Here is a 17724-nt window from a genome sequence, read left to right on the forward strand (position 1 = left end):
GGTTTCCCTAAAATTACATGTATCAACACAACATCTTTCAGAATTTGGAGATAGAGTTAATTGGGTTGTGATTTGAGTCTTATAAATATCAATAAATCTGGATATTTTCAATTTTTCAACATGGGATTATGTAATAAACACTCCTGAAAATCATCAAATTAATCCCAGGGACAAATTATATATAGACCAGTCAAAATACAAGTAGACTATTGATAACAGTGTACACATATTATTTTATGTTGTACAGTAGGGCTTTAAATGGTCTTTCCTTCTTTAACTGCCCTCATTCTTTACCACTTTTGTTAATATAATGCTAAGTTGTATAACTGGAATAATTTTTTAAAAATTAGTAGAAAATCATACTGCTGCTTAGAACAGGATTTATATAATACAATTTTGATCAGAGTCCTGCTGAAGTAAATAAACATACTTAGGTTTTAATTGCAAATGTTTTCTTCAGACTTGAGAAACCTGAAATATTTTCATCCATAAATACAATTACGTTTATCATTTTCCATTAAAAATATGTCAAAAGAACTTAAATTCTTTAATAGGCCCAAAGCTGGACAGCATCCTTTCTCTTCTACTTGGGTAAGCCAACTTCTTCAACCTGAGTATCAAATGTGACTTCTTGGCTTGGCTGTAATAATTTAATAACAACCTCTCAAACTGGACCAAATAAGGAAAGAAAATTATCCTAGAAATATTAAACAATATACACAATTAACTGACTTAACTTCTTACAGCAAACAAGGACCCAGATCCATGTATGATTTAGTTTGCTTGAAAAAAGTAGAAGGGAGATAGAAAAGTTTAATTAAACTTGGTAAACTTCCTTAAAACTTTCCCAGGAGACTTATGGAAAATCTTTAAAAGCATAAAAATATATCAGCTTTTGACTATTTTGCTTCATTTTTAAAAGGTCTCTTGCTTGGGTCAAAAAAAAAGTCTTGTTAAACATACTGCTTCTCAAAGTTAAAAATATGACTTAGAATACAATTCAGATACCTTCCTATTATCCAAAACTCTTCTTAAGGTTGCCTAAATTTGTCCAACTTAAAGTTCTAAATGAACCCAGTAGTCAAGAAAGGTCAGGACCAACAGCTCGTACAAACTAAATTGTATAAACATTTAAAATTCTTGTTCAGATTTGATGGTGAAGCTTCTTTCTGATTCTTTCTGAAATTGTTCCGGTTGATTTAGATTCAGTATTTAAGTATTTGGCTGACAAGGATTGGAATATGCCACTAGGCACTATAAATATACTTAGGGTTTAAGAGTAAGAAAACCAAGACCCAAATGCATACTTAAATAATATAAAGCTGGACCCCCAACATGGAGAAATGATGCCAATATGCTCATATTCACCTCTTCTAGGTCCCTCACTTGACGTTTTACCTTTAATTTTTTTAAAAAAAAAAGTTGAAATAAAAAATGCCAATTTGTAGCATAATTTTCAAAGCTAGCTCTGGATCCCAGATGACTAATAAGCTTGCTCAAACTATAAAAAATGGTGGATGACTGAGACTTTCTTTCCACCAGGGATGGCAGTCAAGATTGTCCTACAATTGTCTAGACATTAATATCCTTATCTATTCTACAATATTTTCATATTGATAAATATTTATTGTTTCTTATTTTGGTAGTAAACAGGTGGCTTGTTTGTTATTTGTTATTGGACAGCATCCAATAAAATTATGTCACCATCTTCCTCCACAAAGCCAAAATGTTCAAGATACAGAGAAGATCTCTGCAAAGACTGAGATAGAAGTGATACTTATTCACTTGGCAATGAGTATATTAAAAAAGCTATTAAACGCTATAAGCACCAGATAGGATATGACCGAAATGAACAATTTGACTTAAAAATTAGAAATCAGTGCATACACTTATATTTATGACTGATTTATTCAGGCAAATATTTTTCAGGACAAAATAACATTCACAGAAATTGATTGCTATGAAATCAATTCACGCCTATCGGAATACCAGAAGAATATGAGGTAGACCAGCCAGTTCATTTAATGGAAACTTCCAATACAAGTTTCTTTATTGGATTTAGTTAAAGTTATCAGTTGGACATCAAGCAGACTCACCAGGTTTTCACTTCTTCTTGTACAGCTAAGCCATACCAAAAGCCAATTGTTGTGAATTGCCTGAAATTTTCCCCAGCAAAGGCAGTTTACAAAAGCCCAATGTGCCAGAATAAGTAACTGAGGAAGATAAAAGTTTCATTTTCGTTCAGTTTCCATTAAAGACATTGGATGGCATAGTTTTTTAAAATATTTTTCTCTCATATTTCCATTCATCTTTATTTTGAAATGATAAAATGGCACTCAGGATCCATATGATAATAGCGTAGAAATGGAAGACTATTCCTGAAAGACCCTATTGAAGGGGGGAGGTATTTTTAAAATCATGTTTTGCTACTATTCCTGCTTGTATCCAAGCTGTTAAACTTCTTTAGTTCTTAATTGCACATTACTTGTATGACGTTGGCCAAGAGAAAGATTTCAAACTGTAATTTTCTTTTATAGCTATGCTGTTGTTCTTTTTTACATTCACTTCTGTCTTATTTTTCCTTTTTATTTTTCTCTAAGTTAGTCTTCATTAAAGATACATACTGTATATATTTCAACAGATTGATCAGCAGAACGTATTTCTCTTTCCTCTATTGTTTGTGTACTATTATGAATCATAATTAATTAACTTATTTATGTAGTAGCAAGGGCAATTATGTTTCATTACCAGTGTTTGGGATTTATAGATTTTAATTTTAACATTATATATAGTTATGTTTGCAAATACTCTTTTTTTTCATTATGATCCAGATATTCATGAATGGATAAGGTATATGTATTTTCCCATACTTTTCTACAGATTTTAATATGACTAATATACAAGGGCAGTTCCCTTTCTAATATGGAATGTTCTAGAAAAATATGAAGTTTAATATGGTAAAAAATATATTAAATTAATAAAAGAAACTGAAAACTATTTCCTGAAGAATTTTTCATTAATAACCAATAGTTTATCTAGAAAGCTTGGTTGGGAGAAATTTATATACAATGTCATATATGTTGTTATTTAAATTAATTTTTCTAAACTGATTGTTTTTTTAAAAAAATCATATGGAATGGTTATGTTTTAACTCTTATTATAATCCTGGGGACAAGTGACCACATAGCATTACTGAATTGATATGGTCTAACCAAAGATTTGCCAAATTATTTTAATTTACATTAATATATTAATATTTAATGTTAATATTAATATATTATATTATATTTTATCTTATATTAAATCCATAAATCATACAAGTTTTTGGAGGTGATTTGAATAGAATTTCAAATTTCAAAACTTAACATTGTATCAACCAAAATAAATTCCAGATTATTTGTATACATTTAATTTAATGGATTGTTTGCAATTTTAATTTAGTATATAATTCGTTCTCCCAATGTCAGTATACTTTCCTTTCTTCATATGTACATACCACTTGTTTTGAGCTAGATTGCTTCCTGATACTTCCTTCTTTATTATCCAAAGTTAAAGTTAAACAGTGACACTGATATTATTAATTCTACTCCATACTCCCGTGACACTAATTGCTTTGTTTGATTAAAATTTAAACATACTCATTAAGGTGTTCTTGAAAGTCTCTTTGCTGAACAATAAAATTTTATTAAACAGATGGAACAAGAAATGACAAAGGGTTTTTTTCTTCTCATTTTTACAGAGATTCATTTCCATCATTGTCTTTGGTATGGGACATGGCCAAACCATTTATGCTTCTCATAAAAAGAATCAATAAGTTAAAGTTAACTTTTAGATAAGAAAATTAAAGAATGATTGGCACTCCATCTCTTCTCAGATGTAAATACCTGGATCTGCTAAATACAAGGAAATGTTATGTTTCCCAAACAGATTGCATCAAACCATAATGCTGGAAAAAGAGGAAAAGTGAAAGAAGTCAATTAAGCTATTGATCTTAAAATTCAAACCAAGCAATATAAATACCTCTTGGATCTGTAAGACACATGGGAGAGACAATTTGAATAGATCCAGTCTTGCAAAGACAATGGGTGGTCATCATTCATATCCAGGCCAAGAAATAATGTGATAATGAGAAAATAAAAATGATAATATCTTCCATGATGAGAAGATATGGGGACTGGAATGATCCTTGACATTAGTGATGGGCGAACCTAACCCACACAATTCAGGTCTGTACCGAATTTTGCAGTGTTCGGTATGCCGAACCTGAACCCGAAATTTTTTCAAACGTCAGGCAAAGTTCGGGGTCGTGTTCGGCATTTGGAGCTTTGACGTCACCGGCAGGTTGCTAAGGATGCCAAGGTGATCACTTCCTGGATTCCATGGAATCCAGGAAGTGATCATCTTGGCATCCTTAGCAACCTGCCAGTGACGTCAAAGCTCCGCCCCTGGAATCTCTTCGTGGGAGGGATTCCCCGTTTGGGTTCAAGTTTGGGTTCTGTTCGGGTTCAGCCGAATTTTGCCTAAAGGTCGTCCGAACTTGCCCAACCCGAACACCGTTGGGTTCGCAAATGACTACTTGTGATCACTTAAATAGTCATTTTCTATGGAAGAAACATTCATGCAATCACAATTTATACCCAGAGAGTTATTTTCACAATTGCACTGAGAAATTTTAGCAGGAACAAAAAATTCCGGAACCTAGAGGTACACAAAAGTGAGAGAAGTAAAATTGGAGTGGTAACACAGCCAACACAGCAAAAAATTGTTCTAATTGTGCAGATAATATCAGCCTCTGGGAACTGTAAAAGAATTGCACTATGAGCTCTTCAACAAGCAGATTGGTGGAGTCATTCCTGAAAATCCAGGTAGCATTAATCTTTCCCTGAAAGCAAAAAAGAAAGGAAAAGAGAAAATAAAATAAAAGCTGTTGAAGAAGCTTCAGGATAGAGAGATTTGCTTATTTTATAAAATGGATGACACGATCACTTCCAGTTTTTTCAATCTTACAAAAACTATCTACTAATAGCAGTGCTGTTTGTTTACAGGGAGAAACTCCTTCTTTGTCCAATCTTTCTTGGATTAATCATACATTGTAAATCCCAAGAATCACCACAAAGAGGTAACTCATAGATTTATCTTCTTTGCTCATATAATTGAAAAACAAAGTACATGTTCAGGATCTTCACAGCTATGTTCAAGATATAAATTACACACAGAACTCTGATAGATTATTTGCAAAAAGTAAAACTGTATAGCAGTTGATATTTAGTTAATAAGCAACAAACAAACAAACAATAACAGCAATATCCAGGAACCCTTCTCTTGTTCTACTTTCATCTGTTATCTTTCATTTTCACTCTAAATTTGTTATGGGCGATAGTAGCAACATTGAGGAACAAGAAGAAGACAATGGTCAGATAAAAGAAATTTAAGTTTGAGGCAGATATGTAATTTTTGCAGATATGTAATTTTTAAAAAAATGTCTCATACTTGACCCTCACCAATTCTTATATATGGACATGCCTTCAGATTTGCAGAACTGATGTCAATCCTTCAAGGTAGACCAGACCAAGAAATCAAAGTTATGAATGCCAATGCTACTTGTTTTTGTGAGGTTATAGTAATGGACTCTTACCCTCAATCTTTAATATGGCTACGCACCAGCAAATAAAAGTATTAAAACAATAATAAAAATACAAATATAAGATAGGCATACATTGAGATTGGTGGTAGATTAACAGTAGACAGTTAAAGTTTGCCTAAATTCATATACAGCATAGCAGAATTTGCCCATATTCAGATAAACTACCTCATACTGATCTGATAACAGTTGCATGGTGTTTTTTTTTTTTTATCAGTATTCCCCAGATATTTTATTAGTAAGGTGTTTTATAAATTGATTCCCTGAGTTCTTAGAGAGGGTGCAGGGTAGCAGGATGTGTGCTATTATTTCAATTGTCCCTTTATCCACAGCAGGGGGTCTTACATTTTTCATTGCATATCTGACTTAATTTATCAATTTATAATGCTGTCTTGCAACCAGATTGAAACATGTCTAATTATATTTTGTGACTAAAAGTCCGCTCTTCCAGATTTGTTCAAATTTGTTCTATTTTATTTTTAAAAGGAACAAATGACATGCAAAATACAAGCTGATTGTTTGCCCTGGAAAAAAGCCAGCTGGCATGGTAAAGTGTCAGAGTTCCAATACACAAAACAGAAACATGTTGTTTTATTGACACAAAATGTGATCCTCATTGGCAGCACAATGAGGAGAAAAACCTTTGACCAGAATTAGTTCTGGTCAATTTAGTCACGTTCAAACATAGAAGGATAACTGTTAGATTGAGAGCTGGTTCCCCATGGGTGCTTGTACCTACAAGACTGCTTAAATTATAAATGAGAGCAATTAGTGGTATGAGGTAAAGTAAAAATATGGCCACTAGTCTTGCTTACCTGCTTTCGGGAGGGTAGGAAAATAAAATTGAAACCATTCATAAAAACTGTTTAGAGCCGATATTTTACTATTAGAGATTATGCATATTAGGACTCTGTCCACAACTGTTGGATTGCTAATATATTTGCTGCATATCTTGCAGACTTCCATAACAGGGAGCTAGCGTTTATAGCTTATTTCTCTGAGTCGCCTTCCCTGTTTCTCTTTGTCTGACTACTCATTGTTAATGGCTATTCGCTGTTAGGTTTGTTCTGCATTTTCTCTGCAATCTCTCTGTATTGTAGATTATTATTATTATTATTATTATTATTATTATTATTATTATTATTTATTTATTGGATTTGTATGCCGCCCCTCTCCGCAGACTCGGGGCGGCTAACAACAATGATAAAAAACAACATGTAACAATCCAATTTAATAAAACAACTAAAAACCCTTATTATAAAAACCAAACATACACACAAACATACCATACATAACTTGTAATGGCTTAGGGGAAGGAATATCCTAACTCCCCCATGCCTGGTGACAAAGGTGGGTCTTGAGTAATTTTCGAAAGACAAGGAGGGTGGGGGCCGTTCTAATCTCTGGGAGGAGTTGATTCCAGAGAGCCGGGACCCGGAGAAAGCCAACTCTGTGGGACCTTATCAGCCGCTGGGATTCGTGTGGTAGAAGGCGGTTCCAGATGTATTCTGGTCCAATGCCATGTAGGGCTTTAAAGGTCATTACCAACACTTTGAATTGTGACCCGAAACCGATCGGCTGCGGGGTGTTGCAGAAACATGGGCAAATCTAGGAAGCCCCACGATAGCTCTCGCGGCCGCATTCTGCACGATCTGAAGTTTCCAAACACTTTTCAAAGGTAGCCCCATGTAGAGAGCATTGCAGTAATCGAACCTTGAAGTGATGAGGGCATGAGTTATATGTTATTGCTAAAATGTGTTTAGCATTGATATCTTTGTTTGCTGATTATGACAAAGACAAATGGTAAGAAAGACTTTGTACTTAATAATATTTGTTATTCTGACTTATTATGTGTATAACTTTAGACTGTTTATAGGAATATGCTATTTCTCAAAGCAAACTTTAATTCATGCTGGTATATCTGTATGTAGATGAGTAGTTGGTAAACAAGGATTACTCTGCTCATACATTAACAATGCAGATGTGTAAATAGCCCATAAATCAGTACTTCCATTATTCACATTATAGTCAAAACTTGTGCCTAAAATCTGTGAATTCTAGAATTCATTATGAAGAATAAAAATAGATTCCTCCATTTAGCTTTTCAGTGCTGCTGCTGAAATCTTGTTTAAACCAGAGTTCAGTAGCTGATTCTGAGTTTGGGGAGGATTTAAACTTTTGCAAGCAAGCAGCTTAAAGAATACACTGAACCTTCTCTGATTTAATGGCTTGAATTGGATCCAACACACAATGGAGACCAATTTCCTGAGATGCACCACAAGTGAAAGCTTCCCCTGAACACAGACCAGGCTTTTGTGGCAGTTAGACTTTCAACTTACATCCATTAAACCTTTCCAAATGAATGTCAACAAGAAAGCCATCACTCCGCAGTCTGCATTGGCTGCCGATCAGTTTCCGGTCACAATTCAAAGTGTTGGTTATGACCTTTAAAGCCCTTCATGGCATCTGACCAGAATATCTCCGAGACCGCCTTCTGCCGCACGAATCCCAGCGACCGATTAGGTCCCACAGAGTGGGCCTCCTCCGGGTCCCGTCAACTAAACAATGTCGGTTGGCGGGCCCCAGGGGGAAAGCCTTCTCTGTGGCGGCACCGACTCTCTGGAACCAACTCCCCCCGGAGATCAGAACTGCCCCTACTCTTCCTGCCTTCCGTAAACTTCTCAAAACCCACCTTTGCCGTCAGGCATGGGGAAACTGAACATCTCCCCCTGGGCCCGCTGAATTTATACATGGTATGCTTGTGTGTGTGTATGTTAGTATAGGGGTTTTTTAAAACTTTTAATATTTTAATTAATTGGATTATGTATTGGATTGTTTTTTCACTTGTTGTGAGCCGCCCCGAGTCTTCGGAGAGGGGCGGCATACAAATCCAAATAATAAATAATAAAATAAATAAAGCCCATTGCAGATAAAATTTATCTGCATGTCCTGAAATATAATATATAAAATGTAGCCAATAAGCAATTGGCAATTCATAGATAATTTATACCCCTCAGGCTACATGTGAATCTAAACTCTCTTTTTTTATATCCTTACAACTACCAGAATTTTGTACAATCACATAACATTTCCTGTGCATTTTCTGTTGGAAAGGAAAATATAACTATCCTGATTTCTTTTTGCTCCTGGCCATTTAAAATAATGTAGTTTTTTAAAATGTTTTAACTTGTCAAGTGGAAAAATGTGTCCACGAAATACTATAGGAATAAGCAAGGAACTATAAACTATGAAGCTACCATAAGACTGTAGAGAGGAATAGAGAGATATAGAAACTAAAGACTGTTGTAGATCATCTTTGGTAACACTAATACAGTGATACCTTGTCTTACGAACCCCTCATCATACGAACTTTTCGAGATACGAACCCAGGGTTTAAGATTTTTTTTGCCTCTTCTTCCGAACTATTTTCACCTTACGAACCTGCCGCTGCCGCTGCGATGCCCCTCCTCCAGACTTCCGTTGCCAGACGAAGCACCCGTTTTCATGCTGGTGGGATTCCCCTGAGGCTCCCCTCCATGGGAAACCCCACCTCCGGATTTTGTGATGCTGCAGGGGAATTCCAGCAGGGGAATCCCACCAGCGTGAAAACAGGCGCTTCAGCTGGCAAAAGGGGTGAATTTTGGGCTTCCACGCATTAATCGCTTTTCCATTGATTCCTATGGGAAACATTGTTTCATCTTACAAATTTTTAACCTTACGAACCTCGTCCTGACACCAATTAAGTTCGTAAGACAAGGTATCACTGTAGTATATTCCTTAAGCTGAAAGGAAAAGGTTTCATGACAGTGTTTCCCAGTGTCAACACCCCAAATTCTCATTGCTTGCTGAGAATTCTGGGAATTGAGGTCAACACATCCAGGTCATGGTTGTCCCAAAGGTGTTTCCTTTCAAAAGGCAATTAGACTTTCTTGGTTTTTTAAATGACATTTCACTTCTCATTCAAGAAGCTTCTTCACTTCTGGCTGAATGGTGGAGGATGAAGGTTTTATATTCCTTACAGTCATCTGTTCATTAGCACTCTTTCTGAGAGTCATTGAAGTCACTTGGAGTTTTATCTGTGCTCTTGAGATCACTTGAATCCTGTAATCTGCAATTTGGTGGACAAATCCTTCCATTCTCCATCATTCATTCATAACTAAAGAAGCTTCTTAGAAAGTCTTCAAGCAAAAACAAAGATAGTCCAAGTTCTGGGTTACAAGTGATTTTTTTCTGTACAGTGTGTCTACATATAAATCAACAACCACTTGGATCAATCAAGAGAGTTACAAATTTTCCATTCAGGCCCATTCCAAATCCAAATGCTCATTAGACTGAAACAGAATCAAGCCAAGTTGGCTTTCAAGAGCTACCTATTTTTGTCTTCAGTTACCTTTGGGTTAACCACACTAATGCTAATGGGCTATGCAGAGATGAAAGATAAAATATCATATTTTCCCATTTTAAATAACATGGTACTGAACTCCTTTTTTTCAAGATGTAATTGAAAAACACTTCTCTCAAATCCTATGCACTTGTTCCTTTTTGTGAGATCTGAGCATTTACAATTCCCTCAGGCTACTTATTAGCATTATGAGATTTTTTTTTCCATCTGCAGATTTGTGGGATGAAGAAACAAGCTGCAAAAGTTGCCCTGGTTTTAAATCAGTTACTTTGTAAAAACTAAATCATTTTCTTTTGGCTCCATGTATTTAGGGGGGAGGGGGCAGAGTATTCTGTGCTTCTTTGAGAGATGTTTTAACTCTTACCTTGTCCATTCAATTTTATTAATCTTGTTGCATTGGGCTTAAAAATGGCTGGAGTTTAGGAGCCTGATATCAAACAGGGACATCTGATGGGGCTTGTCAAGAAGGCATCACAACCGTACAATCAAAGCCTCACCTATTTTTCATGTAATAGATATATTAAACATTAAAATTTGTTCATATAGTCACCATCTGAGGTTTGGCTACTTTCTTTGTAGACCCTTGGTATAAAAATAGATGGAGATTAGCAGTTTGGGATAAACTGAGTTAGGTATGCTACATGCTCTACAGACATCATTATTCCTGAAATAGTTGTGTTGAGGGGCTACTTTAATACTATTGATAATAACACAGCCAGAGTTAGCACTGTTTTTTCTGCAACAACATATCTTGAGGATCTGAATAGTTAGAAAAAAAATTAAAATCCAGTTATTTTAACTCTGTGGTTCACAGAATTGAAATGCTCTTACGGTGTGAGAATGCTGTAAACTTTCCAAATATCTGCAGAAAATATCAAGAGAAGTTGCAGCTCTTCATAGTTTTTTTAAAATCTACGCAGACTTTTATACACCTTCTTTTCTTCAGTACTATAGATGACAGGTTTACTTCAGAGAAGTGCTGTGGTCTCTTTGCTTCAACATCAGTTTCAAACTCCACTGTTCACTTGTTACTGTTCAAGAGCTGAGGAGGGTTTTTTTTTTCCGGTTCTGCATCACTTTATCCAAAAACTAGAACAAAGCTATATGATTTCTTGTTTGTTTGTTTGTTTGCAGTTCAGCAGAGTTTGTGCATAGGAACTCTTGACTCATTCCAGTTGCTTTTGGGGTGGGGTGGGGGATGGGGTAAGAAGTGGGGTATTCCAAACACCATCAAGTTAATGCAGCTTCTTTATTCCAGGCACACAAAATGTGTGACGGAGAGTACTAGCAATTTCTAGTCTTCGGAGTCTTCAGAGAGGGGCGGCATACAAATCTAATAAATTGAAAAATTGAATTGAATTTTATTTTATTTACCTTTTGTTTTTCATCTATTCTGTCTCAAAAATGGCAGTTCAGGAAGAAGAAAGCTGACTGGATGACTTTTTGCACTGCAGACTATGGCCCTCTTGTCTACATTTCTTGTTTTAGGATTAGCAGAAGGAAAGATAAATACAGTTTAGCTTTGGTGAGATTAGGAGCGGGGGCAGGGAGAATAGTGGTATTGAACCCAACCCAATATTGGTTTTGCAACCCAGCAAGACAGACACAGACTTTGGAAGATAACCAGAACTGTAGAAAAAACAATTATTGCCAACTTGCCTTCTATTTGAGGACCTGTAAACTGCAGGAGTCAAAAAGAGGGTTGTGAAAATATTTACTGACCCCTCGCATCCTGGACATAAATTGTTTCAACTGCTACCATCAAAACAACACTATAGAGCACTACACACCAAGACAACTAGACACAACAACAGTTTTTCCCTGAATGCCATCATTCATGGCTAAATATTCACTAATATTCAATTAAAGCTGCATTACTATTTCTATTGGTCTTCTCATCGTTCCTATCCCCCATCTCCTCCCACTTATGAATAGAATAGAATAGAATTTTTATTGGCCAAGTGTGATTGGACACACAAGGAATTTGTCTTGGTGCATATGCTCTCAGCGTACATAAAATAAAATATACATTTGTCAAGAATCATGTGGTACAACACTTAATGATTGTCATAGGGGTCAAATAAGCAATGAAGAAGCAATATTAATAAAAATCTTAGGATATAAGCAACAAGTTACAGTCATACAGTCAACAGGGGAGGAAATGGGTGACAGGAATGATGAGAAAAACTAGTAGAATAGAAGGGCAGATTTAGTAGAAAGTCTGACAGTGTTGAGGGAAATATTTGTTTAGTAGAGTGATGGCGTTCAGAAAAAAACTGTTCTTGTGTCTAGTTGTCTTGGTGTGCAGTGCTCTGTAGCAACGTTTTGAGGGTAGGAGTTGAAACAATTTGTGTCCAGGATGTGAGGGATCAGTAAATATTTTCCCTGCCCTCTTTTTGACTCGTGCAGTATACAGGTCCTCAATGGAAGGCAGGTTGGCAGCAATTGTTTTTTCTGCAGTTCTGATTATCCTCTGAAGTCTGTGTCGGTCCTGTTGGGTTGCAGCACCAAACCAGACAGTTATAGAGGTGCAGACTGTATGACTGTAACTTGTTGATTGTATCCTTACGATTTATATTAATATTGATTGTTTCCTGATTTCTTATTTGTACCCTATGATAATCATTAAGTGTGGTACCTCAAAGAAAAAATGTATCTTTTCTTTCATATACATTGAGAGCATATGCACCAAAGACAAATCTCAAAATGGAGACATCGTTTCTTAGTGAAGAGGCATAATGTGCATGACTCATATTACTATGGTCTACTGAATTCACTCAATTGGCTGGATTCTCATTTAACCTACTTAATAACTATAAGGATTGAAGTCATACAATACAATGATTTACGAAACCCATTTTAGCTAAGTATAATATAGAAACCTAGCCTCTATCCTAACATTTGAAAACCAGCAAACTTCAGTTTTCCATATCTTCTTTAAAACGGACAGCTTTGGGTCTTTTTATCATAGTAAGCTATGAAACAGAATTTCACAGTATATAACTTATCCTGTTGAGTTCCGTTCCAAGTCAGTTGCTCTGGTTAGGCCCTCATGAAGCTCAGCGCTCATTTGTTATATACTCCTGGTTTAAAAAACAACGACCCATTTTTAAAATAGTATTTTAATTAGTGCTAAAATATTGTTCCTGTTATGTTTATTTTTTTTTAAATTAAAATAGGTATGATTCCAGAACACCATGCTATAACACTATTTTTCATATAATGGTGTTATAGTGTTATTGCACTGCACCATAGTTCTGTTTATTGAAGAAAAATGCTAAAACAACTTAATGCATAATAAACCCTGTAGCACTCATGAATTGAATATTATAGCTTTTCTTCTTTCCTATATTACTCCACAGAGATCAATTTCCTATAGACTTTCAAGTGCTAGACATAAATACAGTATGTGAGGGCTGGCATGGTACAGTAATGATGATTAAGGTGTTATTTTAGGCCCGGAGAGACCCGTGTTCAAGTCTACCTGTAGCCATGGAAACACATTGGATATTTGGGAGCAAGTTACTCACTCTATATAAAGTTGTTGTGGCGATAAAATGAACAGAGATATCCATGAGCCCTTGAAAGACAGGAAGGCTATAAATCTAAGAAAAAAAGAAATATGTGTTCGATAAATACCTATGTCTCTATGCAACTTTTCTCTAGTGCTCCCAGAACTGTCCTCAGCCTCTTCAGAGGTCTTTTAAAGTTCTAATCCAATATGATTCAATCACACATATTTCATTTTTGAGTAAGGCTATTGAGAAAGTTATGGCCTTGTAGGTCCAGCTATATCTTCCCCTTTGGGATTGAATTTTGGTCTGATTGTAATTGCAGCAATTTTATTGCAATGTCTTATACTCTGTATTGGTGGTATTATTATTATTATTATTATTATTATTATTATTATTATTATCATCATCATCATCATCATCATCATCATCACTCACCTTGAATATTGGGTTAAATTAAGAATAATAGGATATAAATTCAGAAACAAAGTAATTCGGTCTAAATGGGTGATCTTTAGATTTCTTAAAATAACAGGCTCCTTTTTAAACACTACAGCATAGTCAAAAATTTTATACAGTGTAGTCAATGAGTACATTCCATCTCAGGAGGTTGAACCGTGAAAGAATGACAGGAAAACCTAGCCTTGATCTGTCAATCTAGGCACTGGCAGATACAAAGCTCAGGAAAACCAAATATTAAAGAGCTGATCAGGAACAACACAATTCTTCTCAAGTGAGGTTTCAAAGGGAGGGGATACAGTTATATTTTGCTTTGCTCTCTGCTTTAGTCTCATGGGATGTGGGTGGGGATTCTCTTTGCTGACTCCAAGCAAAATACACCACATCCTAATTTTCCCCAAGAGTTGAAACTGATTGAAACTTCCCCAAGAGTTGAAACTATCATCCAGAGATGATAGACATAGATACCAATAGATGGATGGATGGATGGATGGATGGATGGATGGATGGATGGATGGATGAAAGGAAGGAAGGAAGGAAGGAAGGAAGGAAGGAAGGAAGGAAGGAAGGAAGGAAAATCTTAATTTATTCCTATTAAAAGTAATCTTCTGCAGGACATTTGTTTTCTTTTATTGGGCTTGCTTCCTGGCAGAGCAACCATTAAGATAAACCTTGTAGATGTCAAATTTAATTTCTCTTTCATCCCTTGGCATTGAATCAAATTTAGTTCCATACATTTGATATATGCAATAAAGATTGCATTTTGTTCCTCAATCAATCCTTTTATTTGGGATCTTTATACATTAGTATGCAATCCTGTTCAGTTAAGCTGCAAAAAATAAAGCAAACCAAAGAGTTTTGCTGTTCTTGTCCTAGCTATGCTAGCTTGAAGAGGGACTTTCCTGTGTAATTAAGTATGTAGGGACAATACAGGCAGTCCTCGACTTACAGCAGTTCATTGAACAATCATTTGAAGGTACACTGTAAAAAGTGACCTGATCATTTTCCCCATTTACAACCGCTGCAGCATCCCCATGGTCACGTGATCAAAATACAGATGTTTGGCAACTGATTCATATTGATGACAGTTGCAGTGATCACCTTTGTCTACCTTTCTGACAATCAAAGTCAAAGAGGAAGCCAGATTCACTTAACAACCATGTTACTAACTGAACAGCTGCAGTGTATCACTTAACAACTGCAACAAGAAAAGTTGTAAAATGTGGCAAAATTTATTTTTAACAACTGTCTTGTTTAGCAACAGCAATTTTGGGTTCAGTTGTGATCATATATTGAGGACTAACTGTATTCTGTAAGTAGGCTATGGGAACTCTAGGAGAATGCAGGAGAATTCTCAGTACACAAGCACATAATGGATACAAACTTAACATAAACTGCTCCAAACTTGATTGCAGAAAATACAACTTCAGCAACAGAGTTATCAATGCCTAGAATGCACTGTGTTTTTCCCCCAAACCCTCAAAACTTTAACCTTAGACTATTTACTTACCCCTTTCCTAAGAGGTCTTTAAGGGGCATGCATAAGTGCTCCAGTGTGCCTTCCCTCCCTATCCTAATATTCTCTTTTTTTTTTTGTAACCATTTCATGAATTCATAATCAATTTAGAACTTCACCGTATTATCTTCTACAATGGCCTACCTGTCAATGAATGCTTCAGTTCCAACCACAACAATACACAAGCGCATAATAGACTTATTGTAAACCCCTCCAAACTTGATTGCAGAAAATATGACTTCAGCAACAGAGTGGTCAATGCCTGGAATGCACTACCTGACTCTCTGGTTTCTTTCCCAAACTCCCAAAACTTTAACCTTAAACTATCTACTGTTGCCCTCACCCCATTCCTAAGACATCTGTAAGGAGCGTGCATAAGCGAACAAGGGTGCTTACCGTCCCTGTCCTAGTGTCCCATGCTTATACATCTTATGTACTCACAATCACATTTATACTTTATCTGTAATCATATATTTGCTTGAAGAAAGAAAGAAAGAAAGAAAGAAAGAAAGAAAGAAAGAAAGAAAGAAAGAAACAGAACTGTAAATGTAGAATTTCTCAGTTCTTTATGATGAAGTTGGTGGGATGGCCATTGGATATAGTTACAAATGTCATTTCCTATCCACAGATACTGAAATCTGCAAATGATTTTAATGTAAATTATAGAGTTTTGCATTAAACATATTATACAGAACTTTACAGCAATGAACCATCGCCATAAGACTCTTCACAATTCCAACAATGCTAGGAATGCAAAGAATGGGTTGGCAAAAATTGAAAAATACACTGGATCAAAAATCCTCTCAATTTCAATTTATGTCCCAAGATGTGGGTGGTGGGGGGATGATGACTGATTATTTATATGTGGCAACACTGAAGATTAACGAAATTTTATTAGTTTTGGGGATTGCCGGCATTTTGCCAGTCTTTCATAGTTTGCCTAGATAAGTGGCAACACTTACCATACCATGACTAATTTTGAAATGTTAAGCAGGATGATGTTTGGAACTTGCAAAGGACTTCAGCAATAAATACCAGAGATATAAATCTGACTGAGAAGTTGAAAAATATCCCAGAAAAAGGAGTAACAAACATGTTCCTATTGTTGTCAAGGAAACACAGAGACATATCGACGCTCACTGTGTTTTCTCCAAATACATTTTTATCAATAATTTTGAGACTTAAACCATCCCATGACAATAACCCATTATTCAGATAACTCAGATCAAGTAGCTTCGCACATGAATGAACAACTAGCTCTCTTTAGAGGCATGGAGTAGGCTTCAAAAGTCAAAATAAGAAGAGGTCTTGTGCTCAGACTGAAAATACATAATTCCTTCACAGAAATTCCTCCCAATTAGCAGCAAAACTGAAACTCAGCTCTGACTACTTCCTTAGATGAAAAGTAACAGGGGAAAAAAGGAACCATATCCCTTTGAGGGGTGGGTGAGTGGGTTTAAAAATAACAGAATAACGGAGTTGAAAATGTAAACTCTACACCATTTCAGACAAGTGGCTGTCCAATCTCTTTTTAAAAACCTCCAATAATGGAGCACCCAAAAACAGATATTTCTATATTTCTGCGGGGTATGAAAACCTCTCTTTCTTTCTCTTTCCCAATCTCTGTCCCCCTTGGAAACATAAACCTCTGTGTTCCTGAACTATGCTACAAATCAACAATGGGTTGCCATAGACCACAACAAAGCACATTTACATGGCATTGGGCCAGAATACATCCGGAATCGCCTTCTACCACACGAATCCCAGCGGCCGATAAAGTCCCACAGAGTTGGCCTTCTCTGGGTCCCGTCAACCAAACAATGTTGTTTGGCGGGCCCCAGGGGAATAGCCTTCTCTGTGGCGGCCCCGGCCCTCTGGAACAAACTCCCCCCAGAGATTAGAACGGCCCCCACCCTCCTTGTCTTTCGCAAATTACTTAAGGCCCACCTTTGTCACCAGGCATGGGGGAGTTAAGTTATCCTTTCCCCCTAGGCTATTACAAGTTATGCATGGTATGTTTGTGTGTATGTTTGGTTTTTTATAATAAGGGTTTTTTAGTTGTTTTTATTATTTGGATTGTTCATGTTGTTTTACCACTGTTGTTAGCCGCCCCGAGTCTGCGGAGAGGGGCGGCATACAAATCCAATAAATAATAATAATAAATAAAATAAAAATAAAAATAAAAATAAAAATA

The sequence above is a fragment of the Erythrolamprus reginae genome, chromosome 3 (assembly GCF_031021105.1).
Source record: "Erythrolamprus reginae isolate rEryReg1 chromosome 3, rEryReg1.hap1, whole genome shotgun sequence".
In the NCBI taxonomy this organism is placed as follows: domain Eukaryota; kingdom Metazoa; phylum Chordata; class Lepidosauria; order Squamata; family Dipsadidae; genus Erythrolamprus; species Erythrolamprus reginae.